Source organism: Morone saxatilis, unplaced genomic scaffold (assembly GCF_004916995.1).
Source record: "Morone saxatilis isolate NCDOM2014 unplaced genomic scaffold, NCSU_SB_2.0 Contig2, whole genome shotgun sequence".
NCBI lineage: Eukaryota > Metazoa > Chordata > Actinopteri > Moronidae > Morone > Morone saxatilis.
The window spans coordinates 8,006,483-8,006,686 of record NW_023339762.1 but is presented as its reverse complement, the minus strand read 5'-3'; the positions used below and the strand labels follow the sequence as shown (position 1 = coordinate 8,006,686).

The following is a 204-nucleotide window of genomic DNA, read 5'->3' as shown; positions in this document are numbered from 1 at the left end:
TTCCTTTTCACTTTATGATTTTTTTAAAGTATTTTGAATCTATTCCTTCTTTCTTCCTCCATCCTTTCTTTTCTTTTTTGTCCTTCCATTTTTCTGATTGACATTTTCCATTTGTTTTCCGTTTTTTTCAGGTTTCACCTTTCTTTTTTGTATCTCTACTTTGTTGTTCCTGGTGCTTTTGCATTGTGTGTGTGTGTTGTGTGT

The 204-nt window shown here is 31.9% G+C and overlaps 1 protein-coding gene across 1 annotated transcript in view; it reads left to right on the top strand.

The window, feature by feature from the left end:
- LOC118330868 (transcription factor SOX-6-like) overlaps positions 1 to 204 on the top strand; it is a gene marked incomplete in the record, with an annotated part of 105,754 nt that overhangs the window by 79,056 nt on the left and 26,494 nt on the right.